A 14,331-nucleotide genomic window follows, 5' to 3' on the forward strand; every position below is an offset into this window, starting at 1 on the left:
AGCTCCAGCGCCCAGCTCTGCGGCTCGGGGGGAGGCTCTGGGGTCCCTCACCGCCCCCCAGCAGGGAAAGCGTCTGCTCGCCATTAGCTGGGAGGCTCCGCCCAGAATCCAGAACAAAGGGAAGCTCCCAGTGGGCAGATTCCCTGGCACTGCATCAGACCGCCAGCTGCTGCTGGGCCCACGGTCTCTGGCACATGGGTTGGTGCAGGGGGTGCCCAGACTTCCCGTGGACGTCTTGGGGACTGGGTGGAGCTCCAACACCTGGCTTTGCGGCCCAGGGGGAGCTCCAGGGTCCCGCACCCCCCCAGCAGGGAGGGCCTCTGCTCGCCATTGGCAGGGAGGCCCCGCCCAGCATTCGGAACACCAGGAAACTCCCTAGAGCAGAATTCCCCACAAGGCAGCAGCTTACAAGCCACCACCAGGCCTACAGATTCTGGCTGTGTCCCAGAAGAGGCAAGGGGCTCCCAGAGATCCCATGAGAGTGGAGTGGGGCAGAGTGGAGCTCCAGTGAAATGGCTACGTAGCCCAGGGGGGAACTCCAGGTTCCTACAGCAGCCTCAGCGAAAGCCTCTGCACAGCACTAGTGGAGAGGTCCCAACCGGCAATCGCAAGGCGGGAAGGCCCTGGGGCAAAAGTAGCACAGCTAGGTGAGCTAATGACAGACTGCAGAAGATACCCATAGCTCTACTGGGACCTATAGTGGACAAGTGTGATCTTGTGGGCTCTGTTAGGGACAAAGTGGCGATTATAGGTGATCCTGCTCCCAGCTGCTGGTAAAGCCCACAACACTGCTGCAGACCACAAGGAGGAGCGCATCTAAGTGGGCTGAAACAGTAGGCATCAGCAGCCTGAGGCCCCCTTGCGATTGCCCCCACAACCAACAAGGGATCCCACAGGACCACTGTGACTACGAGGAGGGGTCCAGGTCCAGTCAGTAACAGCTGACAGGGTTCCGGGTTGGTGCAGTCTAAACAGCTGCCCCCCCACACACCAGTCGCAACAAGTGGAAGCTGCAACTAAACTCTATCTCTATGCAGAGGCACAAATCCACATCATCAAGCAGTATGAAAAAATATATTAAATCTCCAGAACAGAAGGAAAATGATGAGCACCCAGAAAACAATCCCAAAGACAATGAAATCTATAAGCTAAATGATGATGATTTCAAAACTGCCATTATTAAAAAACTCAACGAGTTAAAAGAGAATTCAGATAGACAACTCAATGAGTTCAGTGCTATGTCACAAAAGAGCTTGACACTATAAAGAAGAACCAATTAGAAATACTGGAGATGAAGAACACAATGGAGGAGATTAAGAAAAATCTGGACTCTCTGAACAGTAGGGTCGATAATATGGAGGACAGAATTAGCAATTTGGAGGATAGGAATATAGAAATGCTGTAGACAGAGGAGGAGAGAGAACTAAGACTAAAAAGAAATGAAGAAACTCTCCGAGAATTATCCGACTCAATTAGGAGATGCAACATAAGGATTATAGGTATACCAGAGGGAGAAGAGAAGAAGGGGGCAGAAGCCCTGTTCAAAGAAATAATAGCTGAAAACTTTCCAAACTTGGGAAGAGAGATGGAACTTCCTGTGACAGAAGCCAATAGATCTCCAAACTTTATTAACGCAAGAAGACCAACCCCAAGGCATATAGTAGTGAAACTAGCAAAAGTCAATGGCAAAGAGAAAATACTAAGGGCAACCAGGCAGAAGAAAATAACTTACAAAGGAAACCCCATAAGGCTATCAGCAGATTTCTCAGGAGAGACCTTACAGGCTAGAAGAGATGGGAATGAAATATTCAAAACTCTGAAGGACAAAAACCTGCAGCCAAGAATACTCTACCCAGCGAAAATATCCTTCAAATACAATGGAGAAATAAAAACTTTCCAAGATAAACAAAAGTTAAGGGAGTTCATCGCCACAAAACCTCCTCTTCAAGAAATGCTCAGGAAGAACCTCATTCCTGAAAAATCAAAAAAAGGAAACGGGTTACAAAATCCAGAACAAAGGAGATAAGCAGAAGGACAATAACACAAAGTAACAGCTCTCCATCAGGACAAAATGCAGAAGAACCGGAAAACAAGTGATAAAATGGCAACAGTAAGCCCCCACCTTTCAATAATCACTCTAAACGTGAATGGATTGAACTCTCCAATCAGAAGGCACAGAGTGGCAGGATGGATCAAAGAACAAGATCCAACAATATGCTGCCTTCAGGAAACACACCTCAGCCCCAAAGACAAACACAGACTCAAAGTGAAGGGATGGAAGACAATACTCCAAGCTAATAATGAACAAAAGAAAGCAGGTGTTCCCATACTTATATCAGACAAAGTAGACTTCAAAGCAAAACAGATAAAGAAAGACAAAGAGGGGCAGTATATAATGATAAAAGGGATGCTCCACCAAGATGATATAACACTTATAAATATATACGCCCCTAACACAGGAGCACCAAAATTCGTAAAGAAACTATTAACAAAACTAAAAGGAGACATCAACAGCAATACAATAATAGAAGGGGACCTCAACGCACCCCATTAACACCAATGGACAGATCATCCAGACAGAAAATCAACAAGGAAATTATAGAATTAAATGAAAAATTAGATCAGATGGACCTAATAGATATATATAGGACACTTCATCCAAAAACAGCAGGTTACACATTCTTCTCAAGCATGCATGGAACATTCTCAAGGATAGACCATATCTTGGGAAACAAAGCACACATCAGTAAGTTCAAGAGGGTTGAAATAATATCAAGCATCTTTTCTGATCATAATGCTATGAAACTAGAAATCAACTACAAGAATAAACCTGGGAAAGGGCCAAAAATGCGGAGACTAAACAACATGCTACTGAACAAACAATGGATTATTGAAGAAATTAAAGAAGAAATCAAACATTATCTGGAGACAAATGAAAATGAAAATACATCATACCAAATGATTTGGGACGCAGCAAAGGCAGTCCTAAGAGGGAAATTCATTGCAATACAGGCTCACCTCAATAAGCAAGAAAAATCTTACATAAACAACCTCAAACGACACCTAACGGAATTAGAAAAAGAAGAACAAACAAAGCCCAAAGTCAGTAGAAGGAGGGAAATAATAAAAATTGGAGCAGAAATAAATGATATCGAATCAAAAAAGACAGTAGAAAGGATCAATGAAACAAAGAGTTGGTTCTTCGAAAAAATTAACAAAATCGACAAACCCTTAGCCAGACTCACTAAAAAAAAAAGAGAGAAGTCTCAGATAAATAAAATTAGAAACAAGAGAGGAGAAATCACAACAGATACTGAAGAAATACAAAGGATCATAAGAGAATACTATGAAAAACTATATGCCAACAAATTGAACAACCTGGAAGAAATGGATAAATTCCTAGACTCATACAACCTCCCCAAACTGAATCAGGCAGAAATAGAGAATCTGAATAGACCAATCACAAGTAAAGAAATAGAAACAGTAATCAAAAACCTCCCCCAAAATAAGAGTCCAGGACCAGACGGCTTCTCTGGAGAATTCTACCAAACATTCAAAGAAGACTTAATACCTATCCTTCTCAAACTATTCCAGAAAATAGAGGAAGATGGAGCACTCCCTAATACATTCTATGAAGCCAACATCACCCTGATCCCCAAACCTGACAAGGACAACACAAAGAAGGAAAACTACAGGCCAATATCACGGATGAACATAGATGCAAAAATCCTCAACAAAATTTTGGCAAACCGAATACAGCAATATATCAAAAAGATTATTCACCATGATCAAGTGGGATTTATACCAGGGACACAGGGATGGTTCAACATCCGCAAGTCAATCAACGTGATTCACTACATTAACAAAATGAGAAACAAAAACCACATGGTCATCTCAATAGATGCAGAGAAAGCATTCGACAAGATCCGACATCCATTTATGATAAAAACCCTCAATAAAATAGGTATAGAAGGAAAGTACCTCAACATAATAAGGGCCATATATGAAAAACACACAGCCAACATCATACTCAACGGACAAAAACTGAAACCCATCCCTCTCAGAACAGGAACAAGACAAGGCTGCCCACTTTCACCACTCTTATTCAAAATAGTACTGGAGGTTTTGGCCAGAGCAATTCGGCAGGAAAAAGAAATAAAAGGAATCCAAATAGGCGATGAAGAAGTAAAACTCTCGCTGTTTGCAGACGCCATGATCTTATATATAGAAAACCCCAAAGAATCCGTAGAAAAACTATTAGAAACAATCAACAACTACAGCAAAGTTGCAGGGTATAAAATCAACATACATAAATCAGTAGCATTTCTATATGCTAACAATGAACTAACAAAAAAAGATCTCAAGAACTCAATCCCATTCACGATTGCAACAAAAAGAATAAAATACCTTGGGATAAATTTAACCAAGGAAGTGAAAGATCTATACAACGAAAACTACAAGACCTTCTTGAAAGAAATTGACGACTACATAAAGAGATGGAAAGACATTCCATGCACGTGGAGTGGAAGAATAAACATAGTTAAAATGTCCATACTACCTAAAGCAATCTACAGATTCAACGCTATCCCAATCAGAATTCCAATGTCATTCTTTACAGAAATTGAGCAAAGAATCCTAAAATTCATATGCGGCAACAAAAGACCCCGAATTGCTAAAGCAATCCTGAGAAAGAAGAACAAAGCTGGAGGCATCAGAATCCCTGACTTCAAAACATACTACAAAGCTACAGTAATCGAAACAGCATGGTACTGGTACAAAAACAGATGCACGGATCAATGGAACGGAATTGAAAGCCCAGAAATAAAACCATGCATCTATGGACAGCTAATCTTTGACAAAGGAGCTGAGGGCCTACAATGGAGGAAAGAAAGTCTCTTCAACAGATGGTGCTGGGAAAACTGGACAGCCACATGTAAAAGAATGAAAATCAACCATTCTTTTTCACCATTTACTAAAATGAACTCAAAATGGATCAAAGACCTAAAGATTAGGCCTGAAACAATAAGTCTTCTAGAAGAGAATATCGTCAGTACGCTCTTTGACATCAGCTTCAAAACAATCTTTTCGGACACCATAACCCCTCACATGAGGGAAACAATAGAAAGAATAAACAAATGGGACTTCACCAGACTAAAGAGCTTCTTCAAGGCAAGGGAAAACAGGATTGAAACAAAAAAAACAGCCCACTAATTGGGAAAAAATATTCACAAGTTATTTATCCGACAAAGGGTTAATCTCCATAATATACAAAGAACTCACTCAACTCAACAATAAAAAATCAAATAACCCAATTACAAAATGGGCAGGGGACATGAACAGACATTTCTCCAAAGAAGATATACGGGATGGCCAATAGACACATGAAAAGACGCTCATCATCACTAATCATCAGGGAAATGCAAATCAAAACTACACTAAGATATCACCTTACACCTGTTAGAATGGCAAAAATATCCAAAACCAAGAGTGACAAATGTTGGAGAGGCTGTGGAGAAAAGGGAACCCTCATACACTGTTGGTGGGAATGCAAACTGGTGCAGCCACTATGGAAAACACTATGGAGATTCCTCAAAAAGTTAAGAATAGAAATACCTTATGACCCAGCCATCCCACTACTGGGTATCTATCCTAAGAACCTGAAATCAGCAATTCCAAAAGTTCCATGCACCCCTATGTTCATCGCAACATTATTCACAATAGCCAAGTCATGGAACCAACCTAAGTGCCCAGCAACTGATGACTGGATAAAGAAGATGTGGTATATATATATATATACAATGGAATACTACTCAGCCATAAAAATGGACAAAGTTGTCCCATTCACAACAGCATGGATAGACCTTGAGGGTATTATCTTGAATGAAATAAGCCAGACAGAGAAAGACAAACTCTGTATGACTCCACTCATAGGTGGTAGATAACATATGGACAAAGAGAACTGATCGGTGGTTGCCAGGGGAAAGGGGGTGGGGGGAGGGCACTAGGGATGAAGTGGTGTACCTACAACATGACTAACAATGATGTACAACTGTAATTTCACAAGGATGTTAACTTTCATAACCTTAATAAAAAAAATAATGAGATACCTAGGAGTAAATTTTCATAAAAGATTTTTAAGACCTTAAAAAAATGGTTAAAACGGTAAATGTGATGTTATGTTTTTTACCACAATTTTAAAAAATTAAAAGTGAAAAAAAATGTGATAGATCCATACAATGGAGTATTATTTGATAATAAAAAGGACTGAAGTACTGATACATGTCTATGACTTGGCTGAACCCTGAAAACATTCTGCTAAGTGAAGGAAGCCAGACACAAAAGGCCACATATTATATGATCCCATTATGGGAAATGTCCAGAATAGCCAAATCCACAGAGCTAGAAGGTAGATAGTGGTTGCCAGGGGCAGGAGAGAGGGAGTGATGGGAAGTGAATGCAGTGAGGATGAGGTTTCTTTTGGGGGCGATGAAAATGTTCTGGAATTAGATAGTGGTAATGGTTGCACAACTCTTACTATTCTAAAATCCACGGAACTGTACACTTCAAAAGGGTGAATTTTATGGTAAATGAATTATATGTCAATAAAGCTGTTTTTAAAAAGAATTCATGTGGAGGTTAATAATTTTAAGACCATTTTATGACAGGAGAATAGCTGTGAAACTCAGAAACAATAGAAACAGGAATACTGGAAGAGGAACAGCTGGAATAGAAACAGGAATACTGGGATAGGAATAGCTGGAATAGAAACAGGAATACTGGGATAGGAATAGCTGGAATAGAAACAGGAATACTGGAAGAGGAACAGCTGGAATAGAAACAGGAATACTGGGATAGGAATAGCTGGAATAGAAACAGGAATACTGGGATAGGAATAGCTGGAATAGAAACAGGAATACTGGGATAGGAATAGCTGGAATAGAAACAGGAATACCTAGCCTTCCAGGAAAATTATCCTCCAATTTCCTCATTGTTTATAAATTACCTTGTTTTACAGTCTGGTCTTTTGTATATGCTGTATTTTTTTGAATTAGCCTCCTATGGTTTCGTGTGTGTGTGTGTGCTCTCAGCTTTATTGAGGTATAATAGACATAAGACATTGTGTAAGTTTAAGGTATACAACACAATGATTTGATATATGAATGTATTGTGAAATGATTTCCACAATAAAGCCTCCTATTATTTCTTGACTACCTTATTTCAGTTTTACTCACTCACTCTCCTCCACTTACCTTCTTTTTCTCTTATGTAATCCACTTCTGTATTAACTCTACACAAACCCACCTTTTCTTGTGAATACAAATATAAATCTTGTGAGTGTATAAGCATAATTTTGTCTGTTGATGTTTTGTGCTCGCATATGTCTAGATATATTTTTGTGTATGGAGGTGTGGACAAGTATGGCTCGAGATATCAGTGTATCAATGCTTGAATCTTCATGTCAGTTATTTGGATGGGAACATTGTAAGGCTAAAACTTGACAGGAAGAATTGTGTTTTTATGAGTGGCAGACATCATTAGTGTGCCAGTGCCTTAGTAGGCTCTCCAAAGGCTATTTTTTTTTCTTGTCGTGCTGGAAGAATTTGCAACAAGCTGAGCCCAGGTAGAGAGTGGTAGCGTGGCCTAGTATTACAAAGAGGTAGGATTCCGATAGGCAGAGTTAAGTTGTCTGCCTAATTCTGTGCTTTAATTTTTTTAAAAAAGAAAAAGCAGTCCTCCTCAAACTCCATTAAAATTACAGTGAAGAGTTACAAAAAGAAGTCCATTTTAATATTCAAAGCAGGAGGGAGAGAAACCAGAGATTTCTATGATTTCTGAAAACAGAAAGCAGATGGAATAGCAACGACAGATAAGCCAGGACCGAAGGACCCACGAGGGCGGCTAAGGGGAGGGAGATGTCTGTCCAGGCAGAGCCTCAGAGGGCCCAAGCTCGGCGTGGGCACGTACGGGGAGAAGGAGTGAGCTGTCAGCAACAAAGGACTCCTCCTTTCCGGTGACGTTTATGCTCCATTTTAGTCACCTACTGCCAGAACCACACCTTGTCATCACCAAAACTGCACCACAATGAAATCACTCATATGGTCAAATTACACTTCCAGAGATGACCCTGAACCTGGAGAATTTTATAGGGAAGATTTGTGTCAAATTTTTATAATGAGAAAAAAATGAAGATAATTGTCCAGTCTCAAAATTGTCCAAACACAGATTGATCAAATAAATTATGATCTATACACACAATGAAATTCTATACATTCAATTAATGTTGCTATAGTTACTGTTTAATTATTTGGATGAGTATAATCGGATCTACCCTGCATCATATAACAACATACATATACATATGTAACTATATGCATATACATATAAAATAGAGAAAGAGACTAACAGACTGAAAGAAATAAAAGAATAGGAAAATATGAAATCTTGAGTTGGAAAGCCCTTTTTAAGCATAGTCCCAAAGGCAGAAATCATTAAGGAAAATATTTATACAATTGACATGAAATATTTTAAAATGTATGAAGAAAATTTGGCAAAAAGGCAAATGATTAAGTGAGAGTAATAGTTGCAATGACCATGGCAGGTCAGTATCCTAAATATGTAACAAGTTCCCACAAATCAATTTTGAAAACATAAACACCCCCAGTCAAAGAAGAGGGCCAAAACACAAATGGGAAACTTATTGAAGAAAACATGTAAATAGCCAAAGAAATGTAAATTGAAACAAAAACTAAATACCAATTAAATATTTTTATAGATCTTTTTTCTTTTTTTGAGGAAGATTAGCCCTGAGCTAACTACTGCCAATCCTCCTCTTTTTGCTGAGGAGGACTGGCCCTGAGCTAACATCCATCCCCATCTTCCTCTACTTTATATTTGGGACACCCACCACAGCATGGCTTTTGCCAAGCGACGCCATGTCTGCACCCAGGATCCGAACCGGCGAACCCCGGGCCGCCGAGAAGCAGAACGTGTGAACTTAACCTCTGTGCCACCGGGCCAGGCTGGCCCCTATAGATTTTTTTTTTTTTTAAAGATGGTACCTAACTTGGCTGAAAGTGTAGAGAAATGGCACTTTCTGACCTCGTTGTGGGGAGTATACATTTTACAGCCTCTCTGGAATGCAATGTGATCACAATCCAAAAACTTTAAAACAAACATGCCCTTTAGTCAGAAATTCTGATTCTAGGATTTTGTACTAAGGAAATAATGAAATGTGTTTAAAATTTCGCCTACAAGAATATTTTCCACAGCATTACTTATAACATTGAAAAATTGAAATTCTGAATTTTCAACCTGAGGGATCTGGTTAAATACATAATAGCATATTCATATGATGGGCTACAACACGTCCATTAAAATTACGTTGCAGATAATCCCCTAGGAAAATGTCTGCACTGTACCATAAGGGGAAATACCTGGTTTAGAAGACTGTAAATAAAGGTGATCCCAATTCCGTGGGGGGAAATGCAAAGAAGAAAGATGGGAAGTGCCATGAGAGTAGAGATTTTGTCAGTTTCGTTTCTGCTGGAACTCTACCTGACACACAAAAGTACCTGACATAGTTCCTGAATGGATGATTCCACACCAAAACATTCACCAAGTTTATCACTAAGGAAGTATAGTGATTTTTATACTCTGCAATGGACACACGCTCATTTTGTCACCGGAATAGAATAATGAGCGTTGTTTTTAAAGCAGAGAATCAGTTGGGGCAACACTTGAAGAAACGCACGTGCCTGTGTCTAAGTGGCTCGTTGGACACACAGTTTTGGCTCTCCTCAAGCATTTTTTACTGCAATGATTTTTTCCCCAGGACTGCATAGATCTAATTCACCCTAAACCTCCCAAATCAGAAATTCTTTCATTTGTTTGAAACAATTCTAGTGTCGGTGTGGCAGCAAGGGCAGAGGAAGAAAAGCAACAAAGAAGATAATAACAGACTGTGATTGTTTTTATGAAGGAAACGAAATTGATGCTATGAGAGAAAGTAACTGGAGGGGAGAGGACAGGGTGCTTTATGTGGGGCCATCAGGAAAAGCTTCTCATAGGAACTGAGAGCTGAGCTGCACCTGAAGGGTGATGAGAAGTCAGGCCTGGGAACGGCCAGGAGAAATGAATTTCCGCTACTGGGAAGAGGAAATGCAAAAGCCCTGTGGTTGGATCACACAGAGGGTGGAAGTAGTGCCGAGTGAACTTGGAAGAGGATATGTGGGTAGCTGGTCAGGCTTAGTAAAGAGTTTGGCTCCTGCGTGAAAAGAGAAGCCACTGAGCTGCTTTTGGCAGAGGAACAACAAAGTCTGATTTATGTTCTTAAAAGTTCTCAGCACATTTCTTGTTAAGAGTGTCGCTTTAAACTGCATCACAGAATCTTCCCCCAACATCTAAAAACAAAAACTTTAAAAACATCAAAAGTATACATACTTACCAAATATCCAATTAAGAGAGGCCACTACCTAATTCACTGTTCTTCAAATGCTGGTGGCCGGGGAAGTTTCCAGGAGAAAAGCAGAGGAACACGGCTGTATGTGTAAGATGACAAAGGCCTGGAATTCTCTCTACACCCCTTAAATCCAGACAGTGTTGCTCTATCTTTTTGAACTTCTAACCAGGAGGTAGAGGGAATGAGTGAAGGGTGCGGGGGTAAGGGGGCTGACTCTCGACAGAAGTGAAATTTCAGAGGTCAATTCAGAATTGAGAGCTGGATCCAAGTGCTGGTGTCTTCTAACATCATTGGTCAGGCCAGGGAGGAGACAGCAGTGGGGACTGAGAAGGAACAGCCAGAGGATCAGGAGAAGCAGGAAAAGAATACAGTATTATGGAAGCCAGAAGAGGAAAGTAGCACAAGAAGGATGGGGTTGTCAGCTGTATCGGTTGCTGCTGCGTGACTGAGTAAAATGAAGACAAAGAAGTGTCCACTGGACTTGCCAAAACAGAGGTTGTTTGTAACTTGACAAGCAGTTTCAATGTCGTGGTAAGACTGAATTTCATTGAAGATTTAGTGTCCAATAGATAAAAACAAACCAGTTAATCAGGAAAAAAAGACCAGAGATAATGGTTTCCCTTGGGACCTCTTAGACCCATCAAGTAAGATGGCACACAGCATCCTCAACAATATCTCTATGATAAACACAACAACAAGTTTCATAGACTTGCCCCCTAATATTGGACAGCAGAGAGATTATAGAGGCTTTTCTTTGAGGGCTAGACTTGCTTTAAGAAGTCATCTTGTCATGGCCATAATCTAAAAATATGAACTAAGATAAGCATTTATCATCTACAGGAGCTGAAGGGAATATGAGAATATCAATTAACATTGAGCGAAAGGATTGCTGAGTAAAAGAGAGGACCCACGAAAGGTTAAAAAGCCTGAATTTGTACATTTCAGTAAAATTTATGAAGAGAGAAAAAGCAATTGTTGTAGGAAAAGCAATTCTCAGTTGTGCGGATCTGGGCACCTAGGGCCCATCGTTTGCAGGTTTGGCGCAGTCGTTTTCAGTATAGAAGCTGAGCTCTGATAGTGACCTGCTCACTCCACAAGGAGCCTAGGTGCTCTGCAGACTTACTTGTGAGCCTGTTTGCCCACTACAGCCTCTTACATATCCGGGGAACAATATTCTATATTCTACTCTCTATTCACCTCGTTAACTAGTTAATAGAAAAAAATCACATTAGTAATTTAAAATTTTAAAAACCATTTTAAAAATTACACTGATTGTCTCACTATAGTCAAACAGTTAGCCTAGCAGTTAAGCGTGCAGCCTGTGAGGATGGACCAACGAGAGTCTTTACCTCTAAATAGCTCTGTAACCAGGGGCCAGTTAACCTCCCCAATCACCACCTCCCTCGTCTGTAAAACGGGTTAATAACAATGTGTGCTTCCCAGCGCTGTTGTGAAGAGTAATGTGACAGGGCCTGAGACTTTAGGAAGTACTGAAAATATGGCAGACAGCATGATGGTTTTAGAAGTCTTTCTTCCTGAAACCGGTGACTAGAGCAAAAAGCATTGTTACCCACATTCCTAATTTGAAGACCCTCCAGATGCGGGGCCAGTTGCTTTCCTGCCCAGTTTACACTACAGCTCCTTGCCTCCCCCATAAAAAAGTGGATTTGGAGTGAGGGGTCTGTTTAGGGAGTGCAATGTTTGTGAATGTTCCACTGGTTCCTCGTCCCAAAGATGAGAGAGAGAAGCCCCAGGAAGGCTGGAAAGTGTGAGGGTGTGTATAGGACCGACATCTTGTAGCCCAGTTAGAAATCACATTAGTCACCAAGCTTGTTAACTTGCCTTGGAACAACTACAGAGAAGGAAAAGCATTGGAGGGGATGGTGCAGTGGCCTAGCCAAGCAAAGGCAGCATGCGCAGCCCCTTTAGTTCCAGATTTCTAAGATGTACTGAGGGTGGATCTGGCAATCCTGGAGTGTAGGTGAGATTGGAGGATACAGACTGGCTGCAAACCAATGAAGGGGCAGAGCACCCCCTGGTGCTTAGGGGAGCTGGTTGGGGTTCTGCGAGAACTCTCATCAGCCACATCTATACAGCACCCCCGTCTACGCTGAGGCTGCTCGCGGTGAGCCGGATGGTGGAGAGCGGTGATGATGACTAAGAGAAAGGACAGCAGCCTCTCCCAGGTCACGTCAGATGACGTCGCTTCACTCCAGAGGGGCGTATACAGGGAGTTGGGAGGGGGATTATTGGAGAGAAGACCTCCCTCCTTCTCCCTCAAACTCCCAAACCACTGGAGTCCCAAGTCTAAACTGTGGTGATAGGAAGAAAACTCTGTGTCTTTCCAACTGAACTGAGATTTTTAGTAATGAGAATTTACTGATGAGTTTTGGAATTGGGTTAAGATGTGGTTAAGGGAGCCACCTAGCCAGAGGGAAAGCAAAGATTAACAGAACACAGTTAGAAAGCGATTACTGGAAAATCAATCAATCATATTATACATTAAGGACCTGAAATTCCTCATGTGATCAGCTGCAGTTATTGTCTGAAAATTAATCTTCCTTTTCCTGGCTAGTCTCTTGTTTCTTGTTATTGGGTTTTGTGTTCATTTTACCTATTTTGAAAAGATTCGTATTTATCTTCTCCCCACATCATTCTAGAAATAGAAAATAAAATGCCTAAGACATGAATGGAAACTGTGCTCGTTTGCTTCCTTGGTACTTTATCACAAAGATTTCCGTATGTGGCACATGTTTTTAATAACTTACATGTTTCTCTTTTTTATAACTATGATATAGATCCTTTGTAAACAAAGAAACTACCAAAAAAAGGGAAAAAATGTCATTCATATCACATCATCCACCTATAACCCTGTTGTTATTTATTTTATATTCTTCCTAACTCTTTAACTCACATATATATGTATATCCTTTTAAAAAAATTAAAATGTGTCAAATTATACACTCTTTTGTAATTTGCTTTTTTCATTTTTAGCACTTAGAAGAGTGCCTGACATTTCATAAATTCTCAATAAATACTTGTTGAATAAATGAATGAATGTATTTCCATGTCATTAAATATTTTTCTGTGGCATCATTTTTCACAATTGCCTAGAATTCCACTGTGTGAATTATGATGCTGTATCTAACCAGGCCCTGGAGAGCTGAGGAGGAGTAAGGCATGTGATGGACACAGATGCCCTGTGCAGGCCCCTGCAAGGTAGAACGTGCTGCCCGGCTGCTGGGGGTACTGGCAGCTCCAGCCCCATCGTCAGCCCTCTTCCGGGATTGCCTCAGCTACAGGGAGCTGCCTTCCCAGGGCGACCCATATCTAAGGCCTGACCGCAGAGGGGCCCACTGCAGAACAACTGAGGCAGGCCGTCTTCCTCAGAGTTTCCTGGGGCTAGAAGGAGGGGATTGCCCGAGGCTGTCCCCACTTCCTGGCAGCTCCACTTCTCCCTCTGCCCACACCTGTTTCTTCCGTCTCCTTCCCATGGATGTTAAATCCCTAATAAATGCACTGCCCACTAAACTCTGTCTCAGAGTCTGCTTCCTGAAGAGCCTCACCTGTGATAGAGCTGGTCCTGAACCATGAGGAACAACTGAGTCTATTGATTTAAGTACTCAGCAAATTCTAACAGTACGGCCGTCATCCATCGCTAACACCAGGCTAAATCAACTATGGCGCATGCGCACCATGATATGCTACGCAGCCATTAAAAGAAATGTTGGTGCTGTGTGCGACACATGGCGACTCCAGAAGAAAGCCAGGAAGGGAAGGGAGGACCGGGACATCATCAGATAAGTACTTGAGCCCTCTCTCTATGCCTGAATTTCTCCCAGTCTGTTTCCAGATCTCTTGCCCGTTTTTAG

The sequence above is a fragment of the Equus asinus genome, chromosome 5, assembly GCF_041296235.1.
Source record: "Equus asinus isolate D_3611 breed Donkey chromosome 5, EquAss-T2T_v2, whole genome shotgun sequence".
NCBI classification, from domain to species: domain Eukaryota; kingdom Metazoa; phylum Chordata; class Mammalia; order Perissodactyla; family Equidae; genus Equus; species Equus asinus.